General features: G+C 32.7%; 1 long non-coding RNA gene across 1 annotated transcript in view; it reads right to left on the bottom strand.

The window, feature by feature from the left end:
* Positions 1-24,308, bottom strand: part of LOC141546518 (uncharacterized) — a 90,507-nt gene that overhangs the window by 7,468 nt on the left and 58,731 nt on the right. The window contains exon 2 of the long non-coding RNA XR_012483319.1: positions 11,741-11,800. This is a non-coding gene — a long non-coding RNA (uncharacterized LOC141546518). The remainder of the gene's footprint in view (positions 1-11,740; positions 11,801-24,308) is intronic.

The raw sequence follows: 24,308 nt of genomic DNA, 5'->3' as shown, positions 1-24,308 counted from the left end.
TAAATGGTCAAAGGATATGAACAGACAATTCTCAGATGAAGAAATTGAAACTATTTCTAGCCATATGAAAAGATGCTCCAAGTCATTATTAATCAGAGAAATGATAATTCTGAGATACCACTACACACCTGTCAGATTGGCTAGAATGACAGGGAAAGGTAATGCACAATTTTGGAGGGAATGTGGGAAAACAGGGACACTGATACATTGTTGGTGGAATTGTGAATACATCCAGCTATTCTGGAGAATGATTTGGAACTATGCTCAAAAAGTTATCAAACTGTGCATACCCTTTGACCCAGCAGTGTTACTATTGAGCTTATATCCCAAAGAGATCTTAAAGAAGGGAAAGGGACCTGTATGTGCAAGAATGTTTGTGGCAGCCCTCTTTGTAGTAGCAAGAAACTGGAAAGTGAGTGGATGCCCATCAATAGGAGAATGACTGAATAAACTGTGGTATATGGATGTTATGGAATATTATTATTGTATAAGAAATGACCAGCAGGATGATTTTAGAGAGGTCTGGAGAGACTTACATGAACTGATGCTGAGTGAAATGAGCAGGACCAGGAGATCATTGCATACTTCAACAACAATACTATATGATGATCAATTCTGATGGGCGTGGCCCTCTCCAACAATGAGATGAACCAAATCAGTTCCAATAGAGCAGGAATGAAATGAACCAGCTACATCCAGCGAAAGAACTCTGGGAGACGACTATGAACCATTACATAGAATTCCCAATACCCCTATTTTTGTCCGTCTGCATTTTTTGATTTCCTTCACAGGCTAATTGTACACTGTTTCAAGGTCTGATTCTTTTTGTACAGCAAAATAACTATTTGGACATGTATACATAAATTGTATTTAACTTATATTTTAACATATGTAGTATGTATTGGTCAATCTGCCATCTGGGGGAGCAGGGTGGGGGGAAGGAGGGGAAACATTGGAACAAAAGGCTTGGCAGTTGTCAATGCTGTAAAATTACCTATGCATATATTTTGTAAATGAAAAGCTATAATAAAAATGTAGTTTGTTATCTATATTTCATCAGGCACATGGGAAATTAAATTTTCATAAATCTCTGCTTTTCTGCTTCAAGTACTCATTTTAGTTATATTTTCAGATTTGTGCACAAATTGTGATTAATTTCAGCTCTGAGAAGAAATATCTCTACAACATAATTTATTCTTATACTGGCCCATTATACAGACTTCTTTCTACCACTAATGTCCTTTAATAGACTTTGTCATTCTTGGCTATACACTCCATTTCATTAGATCTTTAACTATTTGTTGCTTATTATAACCTGATTCTATATCTTAGCAAATTTTTCTCAAGTTAATCTACCACCTGTCAAAACTTATGTAATCCTCACTTTATACCTAATGTAAATTCTAGGGAGATAAGCAAGCAATATCAGGAAGGTACAAATTCAGTTGTGGGATGTGATGTCAGGTAGAAAAAAAAAACACCTTAATTTGTTATATTAGGGCTCTAATTTATAAAGTTATATGATTGATTCATATTGATGAGAGTTCAAAGAGTTGGAAATTGGAAATCAAGGAGATGTAAAAAGAACTAGTGATAGGGATAGTTACAGTGACCAGGGAACAGGTAGGCACCTAGATCCTGAAGAATAAAGATAGCTGAAAAAAAGTCAAGCCACTGAGACAGTTAATAGAACTTTTAGGTCAAAACCTTCCTGGAAGGTCTAGGGAACAGAAGAGATAGACTCAGAAGAACTAAGAAATCTGATAGGAAATAGAATTAGAGACTCGGTTGTTAAAAATTGAAAATCCAAGATGGGTAGGAGGTTTGAACACAAGAAGGAAGACAACAGCCCAATAACTAGAACAAAGATCAAGACTTAAAAAAATAACCAAAAACTAAGTCAAAGAACTCATAATAAGATTGGCTCAATGCTGAGATTTGTTTCTGTTCTCCCCAAGCTTCATGTGACCACCCATGAAATGGTGTGGTCAACAATTAATAAATTTACCTATTGGCAATTTAGGTATTTGTTTTAAGGGATAGTATTATGCTAAACTATTTCCACATTTTTGGGACAGTAGACTCTTATATGAACCCCATATGTATTTATCTTCAAAATATATCCCACATTAAATATGTGTGAAATTTTAGCCAATGGCCTTAATAAATCCAACACTTAATTGAGCTGTCATCTGCAATAGTTGTTTAGTGCTACCTCCATTCATAGATTGTGACTTATTTGTATGAATGCCATATGTCATCAGAGGGATTTAAGCTTCTTGAAGGAAGACATTTTCCCTACTTTATCCATGTCTCCAAACCCATATATAAGATGGTGGCTTACATATAGTGGGAACTTAATTGATGTTGCATGAATTGATAAATTTAATTATTTAGATTTACTAAGCTTAAAGACACTATAGTAGGTTACTGAAACAAGGATAACATAGAATATTATGATATAGAATACAAGCTGGAGACATTTTTCTTTTCCCTGAATGTAAGCAGAATCATACCTAATATTTCTTTTTTTTTTCTTTAGAATTTCCAGAGGAAACCAATAATCTGCCTTTTTAAAGTTTCCCTTGCATTTTGCAAATGCTACAGCTCCAAATGGTTAAACAATTTATATCATAAACCTCTCTTGCTATTTATTCCTGTCTTTTAACAATGTTTGAATGGTTTATTCAAAATGTAAAATTTATATTCAATACAACTATCTATAAAACCAAAATTTATATGAGTAGTAAAATTCAAAAAGGTAATCAGAACTCCTTTTCTTGATTTAATTCAGTGAGCTAATATGAGAACTGAGAAATGTTTTATGTGAAACATTCTAATATTTGGGGGAATGGGATAGTAGTCTATATCATGCAGTTATAACTTCCTATTTCTATCAAAATATTCATGATAAGTTCCCATTGGCAATGCAGTTTATCATAAAAATTATTAATTTTATCCTTTAGCCTGCCATAGTTAACTAAAAACTTAATAGAATACAAAAGTAGCATGCCAAACTTGAAAAAGTTGGAGGAATATTAATTCTCTCATAAGATAAGCATCTTCCATGTTAGGTCCAGAATACAAAGAAGGTGAAGGTAATGGAATAGATTGCCTTTGGGAAATTGCACAATGTTCTTGGGGAAGGCAAGCTTCTCCTTAAAGCATGGCCCTATCTTTTCCATTTGTTGATTTAACAATAAAATACTTTTGATAATAATGTATGATTGTGTTATGAAACACTAGAGTCTTAGAAACTTAAAATTAATAGTCATGCAAATGAAAATGTAAAAGCTGTTTGTGAATTAAAAAGAGGTTGCAGCATATTATCAATGCAGAATTGCTCCAGAGTAGTGTGATAGAAATCATCAAACAAATCACAAAACAAAAGCAAGGGATAACCAAAGAAGAGTATCCACAGATTATCGCCAATATATATGGCACTGTGTTAAGAGGGTCTACCAAAGATTTATTGTAGGAAATGAAAAACATTTCTACAGATTTTATGTCATCTCCATAGTAGGAGGGAGTACCAACATTTGTAGACCAGAAATTAATTAAAATAAGATCAGATGAATGGAGTTTTATGGAATGGAGTCAACAAAAATCATAACATGATGTGGATTTAAGTTCAATGAAGATATGTGTTACCATAAAGTTGAAATTATACATTTTTTAAAACGTAAGAGAACAAAATTAATATTTTGGAATTATTTTAATTGTATTTGAATGAACTGTAAATCTTTCAACAATAATGGCTGATGTATTCTTTGTGCTTGGACAGACTTTAAAAACATTCAGATGTGAGAGGAGGAAGTATTGTGATTTATTCAGTATAAGTTTGAAAACTATTCCTGGTTCAGAAACTTTCCTTTACAAAGTCAAATCATTTGATTTCTAATTTTTCAGAATTGTACTGCGGTGATGAGAGTTTTAATAACTCTCTCATGGCAACAAAGCATTTATGGGTTAAGATAAGTTTCTACTATGGCTTCTCTCATTCCAAGGCTGATCCTCTATCTGTTATACCATACTACCTTCTCATTGAAATAAAAGGAGTAAGAGTACCATGATTTCCATATGTGAGGAGTATGAAAATTTAGATTTCCACAGATATTGTCAAAGCAAGATGAAAGAAAGGATGAAATATCTTGTTCAAATATTTCCAACTTCATTGTGTGATTCAAATAATTGGCAAACCAACCAAGTTCCTGACAAAAAGACCCATACCTAAATTGGCCCAATCCAGCTAGGGTCAGTGAGAGGGCACAAGACTTTTGACTTATGAAATGGGTGAATAAAAAAGAAGATTGTAAACAGGATCATTTGAACTCTGACAGTAAATCCAACCAAATGTAACTCACCCTGATTGCAAATCCAGCTTACTCCTGCTTGGTTCAATATTTGGGATGTGTCTCACCCTTGAGCATACCTGCTTCTCGTGAGATTCACTGAATAAAGGATTCTTTTCTCACTCTAAAAGAACATTGGTTGTAACATTTCTCCTGGACCAGCTTGCAACTGGAGAAGCAGTGGGCAGTGGCAGCTCATCCTGGGCTTACTTCCCAACCCTACTGAGTTCACAGAGTCTTTTGATAGCAAATATTTCTGTGAAGTTTTCACTTGGATTTTGATAGCACTCTATACTTCTTAAGTACTCAAGAGACAATACGATTAACAGAAATTTGGATGAATTGCAAATGTAATCATTTCTAAATTATATTAAAATATGAAGCAGCTTGTAATTACAATTCTTAAAACTAATACAGAACTGGAAGTCCATTCATAACTGTGCCATTTGGTAAATTGCCTCTTAGAATATACTAAATAACCCATGACATTACTTATGTGCGTTGATGTTCTTAAAAAAGCACCATCCTCACCAACAGCATCTGCCTTGTATTGGACTATTCAAAGAGATTAAACAGTATCCCTTTAGAAAAAGGAAGAGTTGCTGCTGATTCAACAAACAAACAAACACCAAAACACTTTGTGAAATATATGCAAAAGAACACTATAGATTGGTCAAAATAGTGATTTTTAATGTCTAAGGCAATGGAAGGGAGATTTTAAAAAAATTAAGTAAATAGATGGGAACTTGTAAAGTTTAGAGTTCCAAATTAAAACTGAATCCTGAGTTTCTGTTTTATATATATCTATATCTATATCTATATCTATATCTATATCTATATCTATATCTATATCTATATATAATGAATCTATTAGAAAGAAAAAAAAAACTAGTTGAATTATATAGGGTTAATTGTTCTGGTGAAGTCTGAGAAATTCTTAGAAAATGACTAGATGAAAAGCAGAAGAGGTGAAGTAGATATAGAAAAAGGGCAAAACGAACAACAAAAAATATTGAAATACTGCCATGTGGTAGATAGGGATGCAGTCAGAAATCATGGGTGGAAATATATTCTTTTAGGAGGATAAAAGATGATATTCAGGAATCTACATTCTCACTCAACTCACTAGCCACTTATCTTTTTTCTTCCCTTCTCCTTTGATTTTCATGTCTTATTAATTATAGATACCATTTCTTCTTATTATTCTAATATTGTGATTTAAGCTGTGCTATTTCTATACATGTCTTATCTATATTTTTTGTACCTCTGTCTTTCCATACCAGTATAACTTTCCCCCTCCCCTCTCAATGTCTTTCTCTCTCTCTGGGGCTATGATATATGTGACATGGAAATATGTGATATAGGGATGTAATGTATATGATTTAACTGATCCCTACCTCAGTGTCTTTCCCTGTTTGCCTCAGGGCAATACTTTAGTCTTTGCCACCCTAACCCAGCCATGTAGGATATTTCTCCCCCTCTCTCCCTCCCTCCCTTTTTCCCTACATCTTTTCCCCATCTCTCTCCCTCTCTTTTCCCTCCTGCTCCCTCTTCACTCACTGTCTGTCTTTCTGTCTGTCTATCAGTCTCTCTCTCTCTCTCTCTCTCCCCTTCCCATTCCCCCCTCACTCACTTTCTCTGTCTCTATCTCTGTCTCTCTTTTCAGGTCTGCCTGTGTCTTTTATTATCTTTGTGTCTGTCTCTGTCTCAATCTATTTCTTTCTTTCTGTAGCTCTCTTGTATATATCTAATTGCCCTTATTGTTTCTCTATATTATTGTGTTTTGTTTTGCCATGTAAGAGAAACATAAAAATGTTTTTCTCCACATGCTGTTCATACAATATAATATTGTGTGCACCTATATATATATATATAAATGCACACATACATCCACACATGATCAGAAGTTTCTGATTATGTCAGTTGTGTGCTAGTAGATGGTTAATAACTGGCTTTCAGGGGAAAAATCAGTGTAATATACATTATGAAAATTTTATTCATTACTTTTTTAATTGTAAAAATAAAAAAGCCTTGATTTGTAGCATTTGCTGATTTTTGACATGTTTATGTAACACTGAAAGTTTAACCATCATTTTTTGAGAGCCAGTTCAAGCTGGCATCAGCATACACATGAATTTAGACCACTAGTTGGTTTAATAGCAGGAGAACCAATGAAAGGAGTAAATGATAGAAATAAACAAGTAAGGGCAGGAGGCTAAAAAACTGCCCCTAAATAGATAAAATCAATTAGACATTTATTAAGCACATACTACATTACAGCAAAAAGAGCTCTGACCATAGACAGCTACTATGGAGACAAGAAAGATCAGAACATAAACCCAGAAGAGAACAGCACAGGTAAAATATCTACAGATGATGCCTCAAAGGGAGAATATGAACACGTCTTCAGCTCAAGGGGCTCCTTTGGAAAAATTCAAAAAGGATTTTAAAAGAGAAATAGAAGAAAAATGGGGAGAAGAAATGAGAACTATACAGGAGAGATATGATACTTTAGAGAAAAAACTCAAATGCTTTTAACTGAAAACAGGAATTTTTAAAAAGAATGTGGCAAAATGGAAAAAAAAAGTCTGCTGAACAAAATAATTTTTAAAAAAGTACAATTGTCCAATTGTAGGCAAAAATTGAGGCAAAAAACCTAATTGAAGAAATTAGAATTGGACAATAGGAAGCAAATGACTCAACAAGATATCAAGAATCAAAATTATTTTAAAATGAAAAAAAAAATAGAATAAAATGTAAAATACCTCATTGGAGAAACAACTGATCAGGAAAACAGACCCAGGAGAGATAATCTAAGAATGACTGGATTGCTAAAAGCCAAAATTAAAAAAAAAAAAAAGAAAAAAAAAAGAAAGAAAAAGAAAAAAAAAAAAAGAACCTGGACAACATCTTTCAAGAAACCATCAAGAAAAATTGCACTGATGTCTTAGAACCAGAAGGTAAAACAACTATTGAAAGAATCCATAGATTACCTCCTTAAAGTGACCCCAAAAGCAGAGAGATATATTTTAGCTAAATTCCAGATTTATCGAACCAAGAAGAAAATGCTGCAAGCAGCCAGAAGTAAACAATTCAAATAAGAGGGATCTCAATCAGTATTACCCAAGATCTAGCAGCTTTCAGTTTAAAGGATCAGAGGACCTGGAATATGATATTCCAGAAGGCAAAGGAACTTGGCACCACAACCAGGAATCAATTGCCCAGCAAAATTAAGCAATATCTTTCAGGTGGAAAATGGATATTCATTGAAATATAGGATTTTCAATCATTTCTAATAAAAAGACCAGAGCTGAACAGGAAATTTGATTTCCAAATATAAAACTTAAGAAAATCATAAAAAGATAAATTGTAGGAAAATATGTTTTTAAAGGTTAAAATGTTTATATTTTTACAAGGGAAGATGATATGCATAACTTGAGAACTATCTTTTTCAGGGCAGTTAGAAAGGGTATACTTAGAGGGTATAGATATGTTACATTTAATATAATGATATAAGTAAATTAGTGGTGGAAAAGGAATTGTAGTGGGAGAAGAGGGAATGGGAGGGAAAGTGTTTTAAATTATATTATATGTAGAGGCCCTAAAGACCTGTTAAAAAAAAAGAAGAGAGGAAGATGAGCATTGTTTGAACCTTAATCTCATTGGATCTGGCTCAAAGAAAGAATAACTTACAAATTTAGTCGGTATAGAAATTGGTCTCACTCTATAACAAAGTGGGAAGGAAAAGTTGAAACAAAAGTGAGAATAGAATAATAGAAGGGAATAGAATAATTCCTAATAGAAGGGAAGGCAGAAGTAGAAAAGAAAAGGGATAATAAGAGGGGAGCTAAAAAAAAGGGAGGGCACATGGAGGGAAGTTGTGGTCAAAAGCAAAACACTGGAGAGGAGAGAGGCTAAAAGAAGAAAGAAAAGTACAACTTGGGAATAATAGGATAGCAGGAAATGCAGAATTAGTACTCTTAACAGTGAATGTGAATGGGATTAACTCTCCCATAAAATGGAAATGGGTAGCAGAATGGATTAGAAGCCAGAATCTGACATATTGTTTACAATGCACATATTTGGAGCATAGAGAATACAGAATAAAGGTAAAAGAATGGAGCAGACTATGCCATGCTTCAGCTGAAATTAATTAAAAAAAATACAAAGCAGGGGAAATGATTCTATTCTCAGATCAAACAAAAGCAAAAGTAGATCTAATAAAAAGAGAAGGAAACTATATCTTGCTAACGGGTACCATAAACAACAAAGTAACATCAATACTAAACATATTTGCACCAAGTAATATAGGATCCAAATTCCTAGAGGAGAAATTGAGTTGCAAAAATAATCAGAGAGCAAAACTATACTAGTGGGGTATCTCAACCTTCCTATATCAGAACTAGATAACTCTAACCACAAAATAAACATGAAAGAAGCTAAAGAAGTTAACAATTTAGAAAAGTTATGTATGATAGAACTTTGGAGAAATCTGAATGGGGATAAAAAGGAAAATACTCTTTTCTCACTGGTACAAGGCACATACAAAAACATTAACCATTTGTCAGGGAATAAAAAGCCCACAATCAAATGCAAAGTGACAGAAATAAAAAATGGATCTATTTCAGATCATGGGAGGAGAACCTAGAAGAGTATCATGTGAAGTACCTAGAGTTAAAAGGTATGAACTGGGTAAGGATTCAGCAAAGAAAAGTGAGGAGAAATCAAATAGGTTTCAGGAGAACTAGGCTTGAAAACTTAGAAGAGTTATTAAAGGAGAGAATAATCAACAGCATAAAAGGCTAAAGAAAAATCAGTGAAAATAAGGACTGAGAAAAAGTTATAGTATTTGAGAAGTAAGATATTACTGAGAACGTTAGAGAAAGCAGTTTTGGTGGGATGATAAGGCCAGGAACTGGATTAGAAAGGGTTAAGAAGGGAGAAAAATGGAGGCACAATTAAAGCAGTCCAAATAAGAATTCATCTAAGAGAGGAAAAGATCTAGAATGATAGCCAGGATGGGGGGCTCAATTTTTTTCTTCTGTAAAATCCACCTCCATTCAGTAGCATGTATATAGGAGTGAAGGTAGTGAATGGTGGGAGTGACCCAAGCCTAAGGCTTGAATAGATATTGATGATTTCAGAAAGGAGCTAGGAATTCAAAACTAAAGACAGTGTAAAGCTGACTTGGTTCATCAAGGGATCAAAATATGGAAATAAGGAGAAAGTATATAATACAGGGGAGATGCCTTGGGAAAAATAGAGGAGTCAAGGGGTTGAGGGTCATGATTTAGAAAAGAAGTAAGGTTTTCTAAAAGCAGTCAGGAGAGATGAAAAACTGATTGGTTATGACTAGAAGTTGGGATTTCAGAATTCTTGAAAATGGATGTGTTATATTTGTAGGTAATGATAAGAACAAAGGCTAAACTTCAGCTGTAATGAATTACCACTAGTATACAATAGAACCTTAGGGATGAGTGCAATTCAAGGGGTAGTCTGGTAGATAGATAAAGTCATTGCTGGAAATTCAACATTCTGATAGTTCAATTAGCATTATGGGAAGAGAAATAAATAGAATGAACCACTTCTGAAATCAACTGGCAATGTCTTTTCTATCTATAAGTTGTAAAGATGCTCCCTCTGCATCTCTACCTGCTAGGTAGAGATCAGACATAATACATGACTATTTTTACATTTAAAGACATTTCTATATATAAATGGGAAATTCTAAGTCCACAAATCAATCAGCAAACACCATTTTGCACTTAATTTATCCCAGACATTGTAATACACACATTTTCTTCTTATCCTTGGTAATCTTTTAGTGCCATAGGAGATATCATTTCTCCTCTATCTTCAGGGAAATTCATAATTACTGTTATGCTTGCTTATACAACAATGAAAATCTTTCAAAATTGAACCAGACATTGCATAAGTTATGCAATAAAAGCTATTGACAATTTAAAAATCAAAGAGGATATTTTTATGTTTAAAATGAAAAAGGTAAGTATTTCTATGCAAAGACCTCTGGTCTTAGAATCTTGTCTAATCTTCATGTGAACTATGCAATATTTCAGTGGGACTTTAGGGTAGTATTGGTTCTTCAAAGAGTTGAACTGACACAGCAATATAAGTCATGAAAGTCACATAGGGGTGGTGTGAGAAAGAGTGAGAACATGTACATCACATTTATTATTTGAATGTGAATTCAGGATGACAATTAAGGAGCTCTAACTCTACCAAGATAAGGCTATGAAACTGAAGGAATTTTTTTTCTATTAAATTATTTCTAGAAAGACAAGAAAAGAACATAAGAAGTCTTTGGGGGATGATAGAGGCAATTTTTCCCACCCAAATTCATCTGGTCTTAGTACTCTGCTTCTGACTGGATGACATCTCATTTTTCTCATATGACCCCTGTGTTTTTGCCTCAGCAATTTTTCCTAACACTCTTTTTTACTCATTTATCATTCTCTGAATGAAAAAAAAGTGGAGCTATATAACTATTTTGATTTTTTTCCTCAATAAATGGTCATATATTCTTACTTTCCCTATCTCCTGTACTGAAATGAAAGTTATTTGGGGAGATAATTTTTATTTTTGCCATTATAATTTTGTACATGCTACATATTCTGGGGACCCTTCAGAATATATTTATTTAATATTTAGCATACATAAATAATTATATATTGTCTTGTTATGTTTAAATCTCAAATGTGTAGCTATTGTTATCTCATTTCCCCTACCTCCAAACCTTTTAGCATTCAAATTATTGTATTTTTTCAGTGCTTATAATCCAATATAAAATCTAAACAAAAAGCAAATAAAATATCTCCTTTGATTTGCATTTTTTATTTGGTTTTTGTTTTACACTTCTTTTCCCTTTTCCATATTTTTTGACAATTCTAGAGATGTCAGCATTTACTTCCCTTGAAGTGGATTATTATCCTCAAACTCCATCCACTATATAATTTGCTTCACTTTTGTTTTTAAATAAAGTCATCTCAGTTGCTCATTAAGACACATTTATTTATAATGCTAGACATTTGAAATTTCCATCAAAATTTGAAATGAAAACAAATTGCAAATTAGATGAATTTTAGTTTAAATTGGGAAAACACTTTTTGAGTAGGCTTAGGTAGGCGAAACATGTATTATGTTTCTACATGTACATGTAGAAAGAAAAAAACAATTAAAAGATACTTATTGTGAAACATTTCACTAGCTCCAGCCTACCAATACATTGCAAGTTAAAACCAGAGACAATAAGTAAATCTAATGTCAAAAATTACATGGATTCTCTTTCCTTTGACCTTATTATAAAATGTCTTTTTATTCAACCCAAATAGTGTCTTTCTAATGGTATTCACATGCAAATCAATACTCACTTTAAGTTCTGTGATAGGATACATTTAAAGTTCTGTTTCATTTGTAATTTATCCAGTAAGCTGTTAAAAAAAAAAATGGCAATTTATAATGAATAAACTTGTCCCTGAATGAGAAAACATACTTACTCCTAATCTACTCCCAAACAAACTTGGAGGAGATAGGGAACTAAAAATTTAATTATTAACCAGCATAATTAATTAACAAGACTGTTAATCTTGGTAAACTGTTTTTAAAATTTTATTCTTAATCTTTGTCAAAAAGGGAGATTGGATTCGGAATAGCAAAGAAAATAATTGTATCAATGAAATCAGATTAAAATACATGCTTTCTTCCCATTCTAATTTCCTTAGGTAAAATGTCAAATGTGCTTTTTTGTCTTCATTTTTAAAAGACTCTTAAAAATGATGATAAATACAGCTTTTGTACCTGAAGGGCTGAGTAAATAATGTGTTTTTATTTATTTTTATTGCTTTTAATTTTCAAAACATATGCATGATACTTTTTCAACACTGACCCTTGCAGCCTTGTGTTTACAATTTTACCAACATCGTATGTGTCCAAGTTTTCTCATATCCCCTCTAGCATTCATCATTATCTTTTCCTGTCATTTTAGCTAATCTCAGAGGTGTGTAGTGGTGTAATGTGCTGTTGTCTCCAGAAACTTCCGATTGCTCTCTGGGAGGAGATCTTCTGTCTCAACTCAATCTCTCAGCCACCAACTCTGACCTAGAGCAGAGACCCTTCTTCCTCCAAAGAGCCGCTCCAGGTCTGGCCCAGACAAGACTCTCAATCTCTCAAGTGCCGCCCTTTTTTATCCTCCCAGAGAATGGGATTTGTTTCTAGTAGTTTTTTGTGGGTTCTCTAAATATACTATCATGTAATCTACAAAGAGTAATAATTTGGTTTCCTCATTACTTACTCTAATTCCTTTAATATCTTATTCTTCTCTTATTAGCAAAGCTAACCTTTTAAATATAATATTGAATAGTTAATGGTGATAGTGGACAACCTTGCTTCACTTCTTATCTTATTGGGAATGTTCTAGTTTGTCCCCATTACATATGATGCTTGCTGATGGTCTTAATTAGATCCTACAGACCACTTTAAGGAAAAGTCTATTTATTCCTATGCTCTCTACTATTTTTAATAAGCATGAGTGTTGGATTTTATCAAATGCTTTTTCTGCATCTGAGATAGTCATATGATTTTTGTTAGTTTGTTTATAGATTTAATCTATTATGCCAATAGTTTTCCTAATATTTAACCAGCCCTGCATTCCTGGTATAAATCCTACTTGGTCATAGTATATTATCCTGGGTTTGATTTTCTGTAATCTATTTGTTAATATTTTATTTAAGATTTTAGCATCGATATTCATTAGGGAGATTGATCTATAATTTTCTTTCTCTGTTTTCAACCTACCAGCTTTAGGTATCAGTACCATGTCTGTGTCATAAAAGAATTTGGTAGGATTCTTTCAATACCTATTTTTGCAAATAGTTTATATAGCATTGGAGTTAATTGTAATTTCATTGCTAATATATTATTTAGGATTTTTGCATCAATATCCATTAGGGAAATTGATCTATAATTTTCTTTCTCTGTCTTCACCCTATCTGGTTTAGCTATCAGCAGCATATCTATGTCATAGAAGGAATTTGGTAGGTCTCCTTTTTTCCCTATTTTTACAGATAATTTGTATAATATTGGAATTGATTATTCTTTAAATGTTTGGTAGAATTCCCAAGTAAATTCATCTGACCCTGAAGATTTTTCCTTAGGGAGTTGATTAATAGCTTGTTCTATTTCTTAAATAATACATGTGTTTTTAAAAGATAATTTTAATAGTCAATAATTTTTGAAATTATAAAAGTTTATTTCCTATTTATTTATTTAATTTTCACTTCTTAAGTACCAAAAATAAAGTTAATATTTAAAAGGAGTCAATTTCTTAGCATCTTTTATCTCTCTTTGTCCCTTTCTGATATCATTTCTGCAGAAAAGTATAAGAACCATTCTGTTATTGTTGGGATTGTTTCATGGGTTTATCCAAACACTCATTGACCCAACCAGCATCTCACAAGCCTGCTTTCTCATCATGAAAACAGCTTGGTAAGAATGATCTATGCAGACACAGAAGGCATCATTGGATAAAAGCTGGAAAGAAAACCAGTTAAGAGATCTTATATGATTTTTCAAAATAGATCTCACCATTAGACTCAGACAATGAACTGAAAGGAATAATGATAATAATCCTGTCCTTAATTGTTGGCTATTTAAAAACCAAGAAACATTTATTGTTTTAGAAAAAAAAAAAAAAAAAAAAAGAAACAGGAAAGGTTCTCTTTCAAAAGGATGTCTTCCATACATGCCTTAAAACTACAAAAGATTACTCAGTATTTGCAAGAACTGAAAAGATTTTGACTGCCTGACTACCTATCTATCTGTCTATCTGTCTGTCTGTTTGTCTGTCTGTCTGTCTATATATTTGTCTATTTACATTTATAAATAGTTATCTTCAGACACGTATATGTGTTTGTATGTGTGTGTGAGTATATAGGGAGGAAAGGAAGAAGATAAGGAAGGAGGGAAAGAGAAAGGAGGTTTGTATAGAAAGTTGGAACTTATAGTGTCTGCAATTAACTGTTACAATTCTGTATAGCAAGTATGTTTTCATGATTCCTTCAGTCAACACAGAATCACATCTCCCTCAATGTGTCAAGTTTGCAACATGGGATTGCTTTTTAGCATAGTAACCAAGATGGTGTTACAGTAAATTCATTATATTATGTACCTGATACATTTCAACGGGCTTACTCTTCTCAGAGAACTATACGTTTTTAACATACTGATGCTCCCCCAAGCTAGACACAAAAATACACACACTCACAAACCTTATTTTAGTTGCGCAATATGGCTGACAGTGACTTCTACTTCAGAGGAGGATTTTATCCCACTGTAGTAACTATTGATTATAGTGTGACTCAAGAAAGTAGCCACAGGGGGAAAAAATGGCTTCTTATTGTATTTCACCAAAAAACCAAAACAATAACAACAACAATAAAAACACTCAAGTCATATACAATATATTATGTATCTCTTTCTGCTGACCTATCTCCCCTAATGTATATCTTTAGAACATTAATTTGTTCAACATCAATAACAAATATTATCAAATTAAAAAAAAGATAAAAATCAAAGAAGCAAAAGTTAATTTAAAAATACAAACCAAAGACTTAATATTGAATTCATTCAACAACTAACTGTTCCTCTGGTGGAGCACTTAGCCAGTTATTGGGTAGAATACAACAATAATTATGGTATGTTCTCTGCTCTCATTCTTGTGGCAGGAAGAGATACGACACAAAAAAAATGGAATTAATTTTATAGTGAATATACAATAATTAATACTATAATTATGAGAAAAGATAAAAGCACAAATAAAGTGATGCATGTGATATTAATTGTAGAATCATTTCTAAGTGAGAGATCAAGGGAAGTTTCATGGAGCAGGTAGTAATAGGGATCAACAGGGAGAGGAAAAGTTTCAATTTGAAGAATGAAAAGTTTGGAAACATTTTCAGAATGGAGAATGGAGTAAGTAAGATTAGTCTTATGAGTGGAAGCACTTCTGCTTCCAGGGATCAAATAATAGTCTAAGATTACCAAAATATATAGAAATGTACATAACTGCATATATATGTATATAAATATTACACATATATATATATACACATATACATATGTATATAAATATTACATATGGATATATATATATATATACTAGAAATCAACTTACATTATAATTTAATTTTTGATAAAAAATATGATACCTCATAAGATACCTAATTTGAATCTAACTACTGTGCATTAAGTCTGATTTTGGTTGCTCTTAAATATTAATAGATGAAGAGAGCAAATATAAATGATGTTTAAAAAGGGTCACCAAACTTTTGAAAGCGATTAATTTCCTTCTTAATTTCATCAGATTCACGATGCACACAAAGTAGAAAATATTGCAATTGCCTTTCTATATCTTAACAAAAATCACAGAGCATGGAAGAGTATTTGTATTATTCATATGATCTTATATAATAATAATTCATTTTAGTATCCATGTGTTTTCATCGCTTCCATCTAGATGGCAAGCTGGATTTCAGCACTGTCTTCTATTCTTTAAATGACTTACTGACTCAGAACTATGCTTTCCTTGGCAATTAAAGCTGTTCAATATCTATTTGTAAATTATCTATATACATTCATTCTGTAAGTCTCCCTGCTCCACTTTCTTGTAGACTGGACAGATTGTACTTAATCAGAACTTCTCATTTCTAAATGCTGGAAACAATATTCAATTTGTTCTTTGTTCTGAACCTAAGAATGATGCAGAGACGAATCCCACACTGTCTAGCATAATGCCTTGTATATAGTAAGTATTAAATAAATGTTTCTTGAATCTAATTTAACTAAATGCATTTTGGATAAAAGCTTTGAGTTACCCAGGTTCTCTGGATAAAGTCTTAAAAAATCAAAAGATTATTTTTATAACTTTAAAAAAGAGAAAAAAGAAAAAGAACCTGGTATTCTTTTTGATTATTGAAATATTTACATGAAATACTCTTTTCCAAAAAGAAGATATATTTTTATAAAATAGAAAAAAGAATTGAAATAAACTCAAGATGTTCATATTTATATATGCATAATCATTGAAAAAGATTTCTCATTGCTTATAAAGTTGGTTTAAAATAAAATTCTTTTTAAAAATTAACTTAAGCTCAGGAAATTATCACAGGAATAACTCTTTATCCTAGAGCAAGTATCAAGTGATAGAAAGAAAAGTAAATTTATTCATGTAACTTACTTCTCAAGGCTTTTCAATATTCTTTATATTGAAGACTAATCCTGATATTCTAATATCAAAAGGGTTGGTATCTCTTTTGTTCATTTCTGACTGAAGTTACACCAGCAAAATTTCTATCTACTTACACACATACTCACATACTCATGTATACATATATATGTACACATACCTAAATATGCTTACACATATACATATAAATATATATTGAATGTTAATGGGGTCTAAGAACTCTATTATTCATACTTGGGGAGACATCTATATCTATCTATATTTATTTATCCAATATTCAAGGTGCCAAATGCATTCCTGATATATTTTGTTTAATTCAAATAAAGTTCAAATGATAAAGGACTTATGGAAGTCTCCAACAAGATATCAAAACATATAAAACATTCAGATATCTCATAAATTCCTACAGGAAAGAAATTGAATTTAGGATTGTTGTGGGAACAACCCTTTGACATTGTAATGCATCTTTCTTCTTCAAAGAGTTTAAACAGTCCCCCCAAGACTTGTAGCAGAGTCAGAACCAGTTCCCCCAGGATATGTAGCAAAGTCATAAACAGTTCCCCTAAGACCTATAGAACCACCTATGGTTTATATTCCCACTCAAAGGAGAAACAAACTTCTTGGACTGACTAATAAATAATCCTGTTTCCAATACACCAGCCCTATCAAAGTAAATCATCAGCTTTGATTTTGAAATAGGACAATGGATAGGATTTTTGTGGCCTTTTCTCTTTATCTCCAAAGGGAATCCTGCATCAGGAAATTCTCCCTCCCTCTGCCCCCCTCTCCTCCCTCCCTCCCTCCCTTCCTCTCTCTCTCTCATTCTCTCTCTCTCTCTCTCTCTCTCTCTCTCTGTCTCTCTCTGTCTCTCTGTCTCTCTGTCTCTCTCTCTCTTTCTCTGTCTGTCTCTGTCTCTGTCTCTGTCTCTGTCTCTCTCTCTCTCTCTCTCTCTCTCTCTCTCTCTCTCTCTGTCAGAGAGATGGGGTGGGGAACCACTTTTTTCCTGTCAAGGAGTATTTGGATATTTATAACATTATTTGCAGGCCATATAAAACTACCAAATTATAAAACTCAAGCAGTGAGAGGTACCTAGTTTTCAGTTCATTTTTGCCTCTCATTGAACATGCAAATAATTTTGCTGGCCTTTTATGGCCCTTGACATTTTCTATCCCTGCTTTTCATCTAGTCTTACTCATGAAAGTGGGACCAAGTGACTCTGTGCATGTTATGATAAGTGTTTCTTTAATAATTTTTTCAGTGAAGGAGAAAACAAATACTTGATAATTTTTAAATGCAATTTAATTTTAGATGAGAAAATCCATTCATTATCATGTCTCTGGTTTCTAATAAGTGCTCAAAAAGTAAACAAAAACCATAAATACATTCAAAACCTGATATCTAGGAATTTTGTTGACAAAACGAATAGCTTACTAATCACCATTCATGGTTGTGGGTGGAGTAGAAAGCTAATAGTATCCAGGCAAAATCCATCCCTTTGAATCCTTTCTTCCCCAAACTCATCTCCTAAAATGGGAAAGGAAGTTGAAAGAGAAAAAGGAATCGAGAAAGAGAGATGTTTTGTATACTGTTTGGGGGGGGTGGGTAGGGGAGGGATAGCTAACTCTCCAGAGTTCACCATAATCTATCAAGAAAGCATCACTGGGAGGTATCCTTTCAGTTTCTTCCAACAAATGTTCTATGCTTTCTAATCTTGTCACAATTAAGGAACTCCTTAAATTGGTCTCCTTCCTCAGGACCTTATACTTATAAAATTGAATTACCTTAAATTGACTATAGCTAATGCAAAAAATTTTGGGGAATATTATTTTACAAATATTTACATGTAATGTAAGAAATTAGTACTCTGGTAAAATGGAGTAGGATTAAATTGCAACAATATTATCTTTGAAATGAGGTATAAATTAGTCATTAGTTTTATTGTCTAGCATAGAACTTTACACATAGTAGACATCTGATAAATGCTGATTGAATTAAACTGCATTAGTATGCTAAATCTTATGAATATTTCTTTTCCTTCATGACCTCTTCAACTTCTCCCTATATTCTTCTCCTACAAATGTTTTATTACACCTGAACTTGCATCTATCCAGAATCATCATCAAATACTTTAAAGAATTACTTTAAGCCATGCAGTTAAACTGGAACATGATTGGAATTAAACCAACATGCCTGCCAGACCGCTTGCTATTTCCTCCCTAATGATGAAAGTTATCTATTCCTTCTAGAACTTTTATACCAACTTTTGCCTCTTTTATGGATTCACTTCATTGGTATACTCAGAAAAGAATAACAGAAAACTAATTTAAACTTATCACCACAGCTTAGTTTCTCCTTAATTTTTTAATCTTTTTGAAAATACTATTAATGGACACAAAGTATTTAGTTTTAGTTTCTGTCATCTTTTACTCAGTCATTAAATATTTATTATTATGTGTATAGAAACTGTCTAAAATTTGAGATATCAAGAAAGATAAAAGAAAATTTATCACAGTGGTAGTAAATTAAGATGTAAGAAAACTAGAATATGAGGATTCTGTTAAATTATGGAATGTTACAAAGCCAAGCAAGCAGAAAAATCAAAGGAGAAAGGAAAACAGTGGGTGTCACAAATCAACAACAAAGACAATAATAATGATAAGGAAGATGCATGAATTCATTTTAGGGTAGGTATTCCCCATAATGGAACAGATTCCATTACAGTTTCTTATTGCTTCACTGACCCAATGGTTCTCACCATTGGCTGTGCCTAAAACTTTTATCCTTTAATGTCCAATTTTTATGTGATGGATCTTTCCAACCTTTGTTTAGACTGTTCATTTGGGGTAAGATGTATGGGCAGATATGTATATTACTGGCCTTAATTTAAGTCTTTCAACCTCAGAATGAAAGCTTATGCTCCATTGGTATAACATTTCAGTACTCAAAATTACTTAGTAATTAATGATTATAACGAATAATAGTTAACAAGTTAGGCTGGAGCTGGCAAGAACTGAGAAGAAATCTGGATTTGACAGATTACCAGCTGTGTGATTCTGGGCATATCACTTTGTTTGATTCTGTTTCCTCACCTATAAAATGAGCTGGAGAAGGAAATGGCAAACTACAGCAATATTTTTACCAGGAAAATCCCAAAAGGGTCATGAAGAGTCAGACAGAACTGAACAATGACTGAACAACAGCAAATTATTACGTATGCTTGTGAAACCTGGACAGTTTACCAGTGCCATGCTAGGAAATGGAATAATTTCCATTTGAATTATCTTAGGAAGATTCTGAAGATCACCTGGCAGGATAAAATACTGGACATTGAGGTCCTTTCTGGAACTGCTTTGAAGTTTAGTTAATGGGCTGAATATAACATCTATCATAGAATTCTGATTTCAAGATTACCATTACTCAAACTTCTGGGACTTAACCTTAAGCTGGAATTGAAAAAAAGAAAAAAAAAAAAATAGACCAATCCCTGAGCCAGATTCTTAGCTCCACAGGCCCTAAAAGGTGTTTTCGAGGTAGTCCTTTTCCCACATCCAACTCAGTATTTGGCACACATGTGGGTAAACAGGACTTTCATTCCATGGATGCTACTAGGAAGAGAGAGCAGCTATCCCAATCATCCAGTGGTAGTTTTGTTTCCCCATATATGTAAACACAATGTTTTTTTCCTACAAAGAGGTTCTGAGTAATCTTCCACCTGGGTGCTCCATCTTATACACCATAAAGCTCTGATTATATCATCAAACAGTATTGAATTTGAAATTTAATTGAATACTAACATAATGATGAAATTGTTGATGGCGATGATGCTATCAAATGACATTTATATAGATCTGGAGGTGGAGTCAAGATGGTAAAGGCAGGAACTCACCTAAGCTCTCCCCCAAACCCATCCACAAACATTTAAAGAATAACTCTAAGCAATGCCTAGAACAGCAGAACGTGCAAAAAAGATAGAATCAAACAATTTTCCAACCCAAGACAAGTTGGAGCATCAGGAGGAAAAATGTGTCATATCTGTCTGAGAGTGGAACACAATCTAGCACAGCCTAGCTCCATCAAACCAGGAGCTACTGCATGAGCAATAATGGCTTCCAGAGCTCTCGGTCCATAGACAGTAAGGGGATCAAATACCTGCTCAGAAGGCAATTACAAGAGTCTCTTTGGTAGTCTGGAGCAGAACACTACTGCTTTACCCATATTCAAATTCAGGTCACAATTCTGGGTGGCAGTACCAGGATGAAGATGAGCATTAGCACACCAGAGTAACTCCTTCACAGACCCCAAGGCTGGGTCACTCACAGACCAGAACAAAAGCGAGGAGAGTAATAAATGCACCTTACAAATTCCTCGTTGGATCTCTGAAAATAGAGAGTATTTTTCTTGGAAGCTTTGGATGTAGGAACTTTGACATTATTATCTTCTGAGTTTGTGTTTTGATCTTCCTTGTCACCATAGTGACTTTCCATGGTTAGGATCATCTGTTTTTTGTTTGTTTTCCCAGTCTTGACTTTTAACTTTTTATTAAAGTAGGATTCTGTTTCCAGAATAGAGGGAGCAATGGACCAAATTTCAGGGCTTTTGTTCTTCTATTTTCAGAGATCCAACTCTGAATACTATCTTCACAGTAACAGCATAAGATAGGTAATTCAATTATCTTAACTTTATTGATGAAGAAACTAAATTTTAAAGTGTTTTTGATTTGCTCTGTGTCATATCACTTAATTGGATAATAGTCTTCTTAATAATGGTATTTATATGCATATTGTGCTACATTTAAATATTTTGCACTTTTCCCTAATTCATGGTCTCTGCAGAGGAGCTAGAAAATATATGGATATTATTACAGAATACTAATTGAAGTAATAACCTTATCCATTTTCATCTTGAATTAAAACCTTTGTAAATAGCAAAATTAAATCAATGAGTGTCATCATAAGTGGCTGATTGCTTTCCAAATTCAAATCTCTTTTCATTAGCAGAGGTATATTTTGTTTTATTTTAATTAGTAGTATTTCTCAGGATAGAATTCGTTGGTGTATGTGTGTTTTCTTTTAAAAAGAAGTAATTCATTTCTTTAATGGATATTCATAGCTGTTTTGTGTTTTTAAAAATAATTTTGAAATCATAAAATCATTTAAATCTGGAAAGGACTTCAGTATCATTGAGTCTAACACACTCATCTAACAACTAAAGAAAGTGAGCTCATAGAATAGAATTGTGACTTACCTGTAGAGTTTCTACATAATAGAATTTAGTTGAAAGAATCACTTTTTAACTGTTCTTGAACTACTTAAACATTCTACTCTTCTAATGTCATTTGGTGTTGCTAGGATTTATATTTTACAGTGATTAGGAAGTATTTCCGAATCTCATATTGTGTTTTCTCTAACAATGTCTCCTTGAAATTCTATTTTTGTCCCGGCAATAGCCAATGTCAATAACCAAATTCAAATCTTTTAGATTACATCAAATTTAATTGCAATGTGTTTATTTCACTCCAGTAAATAGCTTATCTCATTCCAATTTGTTTATTCCTTGGTAACAAGCTAGCTGATGTCTCATGAAAACAGAAATTCTCCTTGAGTCGTGTTTCCAGTTATGTTGCTCAGGAGAGAGATAATTGTTTTGTCACCTTTGGCATCCCCATGTCAGATATTTCATTCCCCAGACAATATTGGGGTGACTAGTTCCAATGCCAGTATTAACATTTATGAGTCCTCAAGGTCCGTAAAATACAAATTCTTACTTCAAATATACATAAAATGTAGTATCCCATTTTTCATCATATCCATTAGAAAAATGAGCAGTAAATTGTGCAATTTTGGCTATTTCTACATTTCTCTCCAGCAATGACAATGCCTTTCAAATGACACTGAGTTTGTCTTTTAAAAAATATCTTTAGTTAAGAGCATGTCTATGCTTATTCTGTGGAGATAATGACTCAAATCATTGAAAAGCAATGTTATTACTGTTTCTTTTAACCATTATCAACATATTCTAAAAATGTTCATCTGCTATAATTTGTCTCAATTATAAATGACCAAATCAGCAAATTAAAATTAGGGGATAAGTGATCTAATGAGTATAACCATATATATAATGCCTGCTAAAGAAATTTCATATCTGACTTCTTAATTGCTTAATTAATTTGTAAAAATAATATAAACACAGATGATCATTAATAGTTATTTGGGGAAAATATATTTAAATATATTAACACAATTTTAAAAGAGGTAAACTATTTTCTAATATAAAATCATAACTATCATAATTAGATATTCATATTTCTGATTTTTAAGGAACTATTTTCTTTAGTAATATTATTACATAGATCTCATTTGTTTCCCTTCTTCCCCTTTGTCATTCTTATTTTTTACTATCATTATTTAATTTTTGTTGAACTCTTCCAAGAACTTTTATTACTCATATCCAATCTGCATTTTTCTGTGAAGCTTTGCTTGTAGATGTTTTCAAGTCATGTATTTGAGTTTCATTAGATTGCTGTTGGACTCCTTAGCCTGCTGGTTATGTCTACAGGGTCAGAGAAATGTAATTGTTTCATTTTTTTTTAGTATTGATTTCCTACTTAAGTTATTCCAGTGTAGTCTTTTTTGTAGGACTAAAGGTCAGAACTGTGTTTTACCCACACATTTTGCTTTTGGGCTGAGAAATTCATATTTAAGTTTTTAGATCTTATTCCTACTTTAGTATACTAAAGCAATTTTTTTTTCTCCCAACTGTGACCACTCATGTCCTCACTGGAACTATGACCCAGAATCATGGGCTGGGCTACCAACTGGCACCTGTTCACATTTCCAGTGTTTTGTTTTTTTTTTGTTTGTTTGTTTGTTTTGTTTTGTTTTGTTTTGTTTTGTTTTGTTTTGTTTTGTTTTGTTTTGTTTTTCAGGAGTTCCCTGAAATCACTCTCTCTGTCCTTATGCTTCCATATTAATCTCCCTAATTCTTACAATCCCTGGGCACTAAAATGTTCCCCACTGTTGCTATTGCCTCAGCTGTATCTGCTTTCACTGTACTGAAATCCTAGCCACTTCTCCCAATGTCCAGAGAATTCCTTTTCTTTTTATTGGATCATCAGTTGGAGTAATAGCAGACTATGAATTTTCATGATTAAAATTTGTTTTAATACATTTTCTAGGTTATTGTGGGTGAGGTAGGTTGGGGTGAACTAAATCAAAGAAACAAAAGCAAAAGAAAAAATTTCTCAGTCTTCTACTTGATTCCACCTCTCAGATATAATTATTTCTGAAGAAATATATTTACAAAATAAAGGCAATTTTTTCACTCTATTTTGAATGTAACTAGGGTTTGAAAAATGGTTTACTTTGGCTGTTTGAAACAGAATTTAGAAGTTGCCTTCTAGGTATTAAAAATTATCTATTTTTCATAAAAGTTATCTAGTGAGTTTCAAGGGTAGAGATCATGGTGCATGTATATTTATACTATTAATAATTTTTCTAGTTTTGTATCCATAATTGGCATCTGACTTTTTTTTTTTTTATCTTTCATCCTCTGACTCCTTTTACCCCTCTCCCCAAAAGAGGAAACATTTTCTCTAATTTCCTGATTATACTAGAACTTTTCATAAGGATGGAACCTAAAACAATCTTTAAAAGACTCTCCATGTGCAATATACTTTTCCTCTGAATCTATGAAAAAGC

The sequence above is a fragment of the Sminthopsis crassicaudata genome, chromosome 6, assembly GCF_048593235.1.
Source record: "Sminthopsis crassicaudata isolate SCR6 chromosome 6, ASM4859323v1, whole genome shotgun sequence".
Lineage (NCBI taxonomy): Eukaryota > Metazoa > Chordata > Mammalia > Dasyuromorphia > Dasyuridae > Sminthopsis > Sminthopsis crassicaudata.
Note: the sequence above shows the minus strand (reverse complement) of the source record. Positions and strands in the feature narration are given on the sequence as shown.